Genomic DNA, 2507 nt, shown 5'->3' on the forward strand with positions numbered 1-2507 from the left:
TACGCCGGCTTTACCGGACATGAGATAACGAAAACCGCATTTGCTTGTTAGTTGTGTTTTTGTTTGGCAGTGTTTTGTGGCGCTGTAAGGTGGGGGTTGCATGTGTTGCATAGCCGGGACCAGCGACGCCTTTGTGCCAGAGTCCGTGCATTGTCCATTCGTGGGGCGGAGCGCGGGCGTATCGATCCCTGTGGCCGTCCGCTGCCGGCGCCTCGGTCGGCCGACCTTCGTGGCACCCGCCCACCGACCGTCCGGCTCCCGGTCCGGACCGTCCCGCTCCGGTGACGTACCGCCCCGGGTCTGATGGCGGACCGTCCAGCTCCCGGTCCGGACCGTCCAGGTCCGGTGACGGCCCGTCCCGAGTCTGATGACGGACCGTCCAACTCCCGGTCCGGACCGTTCGGCTCTGGTGACGGACCGTCCCGCTCTGGTGACGGGCCGTCGTGGTCTGGTGACGGACCGTCCCGGGTCTGGTGACGGATCGTCTCGCTCTGGTGGCGGATCGTTCCGCTCTGGTAACGGACCGTCCAGCTCTAGTGGTGGACTGTCCGGCTTTGGTGACAGACCGTCTCACTCTGGTGACGGACCGTCCTGCTCCGGTGACGGACCGTCCTGCTCCGGTGACGGACCGTCTGGCTCTAGTGATGGATTGTCTGGCTTTGGTGACGGACCGTCCCATTCTGGTGACAGACCGTCCGGCAACGGTGGCAGCAGTCGATTTCGTAGCGTGGGCTTGGTTCCAGCGTGCTCGAGGCCGCCGCCCATGTCAAGCCCTCCCTTGCGTCCGACGAGGGTGACGCCTCTCATATGTGTGGATACACCTGGGCCATTCCAGCTGCGGTGCTGGTGCCCCAATCCCCAGGGCTGTGGCATTCCTGGGTGAACGAGGACTAACCGTAATGGCAAACAGGCAACCCAGTGCAATGTGCGTTGAAAGTTGGAAGTCCGGAGCCCGTGGTGACGGGCCTAGTGTTGGACGTACTGATCAAGGTCTTGGCCGTTGTCAAAGTGATGCACCCCGCCTAAAGTGTATGGTTGAATGTTTTTGCTGAGCTGTACGGCCAAAAGCAAGGTACAGGTGTTTGGTGGACTGTTTGTGCTTGAGAAGAAAAATTATGCAGACCTAAAACGTATGGTTGAATGTTTTTACTGCACTGTAAGGCTAAAAGCAAGGTACAGGTGTTTGGTGGACTTTTTGTGTTTGAAAAGGGATGATTCTGGTGACTTACGTAATACTGGTCGAGTGTTCGTCATCTTGAATTTGGGAGCCCAGTGTTGTATGAATGGCAAACACTTCTAATCTGGGCTTTTATTTGAAACGCTACCTAGGATGCCGAAAAGGTAATTATACCACGTATATTGTGATAGTTCCTCGCACTATCTGTTGTTAATTTGCATGTCCTGCGCTTTTTCAGAACCTACGCATGTGGTGTAATGTACATGCTATTTGAATGATTTGTGGATTTTAAGGTTTGACGCTGAAAAACAATTGTTTTGGTTTTATGTCTTGACACATTTTGTTCATGTAGTCATAGGATCTTGCTAATGCTGCCAGAGGGCATCTGTAGATATTATATTCAATTCCTAGTGTTGTTTCGCTCCCCATATTCTACAGGACGAGTACAATGCTTGAGTCTCGCCGGCATGCCTCTGCTGCGTCCTCCCGCGTTCAGCACTCGCCTGGAGACACCCTGGCTCTGACGGCCATGCCGCTGGCAAACTGCTCGCCCATGCCGCTGAGCGCGACGCGGTCGCTGCTGAATGTGTGCAGTCCCGGCCGCGGTTCAGGCGGTGCAGTGCGCGGCCGCCGTGCAGTGCGGTGCGACCAGCATGCGTGCGCGGCGTGGTGGGGACATGGTCTGGCACGCTCAGGCGCGCTGGTGGCCGGCGACGGATGGGGTCCGGCTCCACCCGACCGGACGCCGCTCAGCCGTCAACAGCGGCCAGGGCGCGCGGCCAGCATGCGTGCGCGGCGTGGTGGGGACACGGTCTGGCACGCTCAGGCGCGCTGGTGGCCGGCGACGGATGGGGTCCGGCTCCACCCGACCGGACGCCGCTCAGCCGTCAGCGGCGGCCGGGGCGCGCGGCCAGCATGCGTGCGCGGCGTGGTGGGGACATGGTCTGGCACGCTCAGGCGCGCTGGTGGCCGGCGACGGACGGGGTCCGGCTCCACTCGACCGGACGCCGCCCAGCCGGCACGGCGGACGAGGGGTGGAGGGCTGAGGAGGTCCAACGGACTGTCAAGTACTGAGGGCGGCGCACAAGAGGAGCCGGTCTCTGAGGTGCAGGCCGTGTCGTGTGTAGTGCAGGACTGCATGTGGCACGGTCAGTGGTCTGACATGCGCCGGGACGTCGGCTGTCTGTTGTTGTGGGCTCCTCGAGCTGTGCCGCGGCCCTGAACAGTCAGCGCACTCGGCCTCTCACTACTACGCCGAGCTCGCGGCCGCCGCCGCCGCGTCCTGTCGCCTCGTCCCTCGCGGCACAGCAAGCGCCGATGGTGGCAGGCC

Source organism: Pollicipes pollicipes, unplaced genomic scaffold (assembly GCF_011947565.3).
Source record: "Pollicipes pollicipes isolate AB1234 unplaced genomic scaffold, Ppol_2.1 Scaffold_3447;HRSCAF=4054_pilon_pilon_pilon, whole genome shotgun sequence".
Lineage (NCBI taxonomy): Eukaryota > Metazoa > Arthropoda > Thecostraca > Pollicipedomorpha > Pollicipedidae > Pollicipes > Pollicipes pollicipes.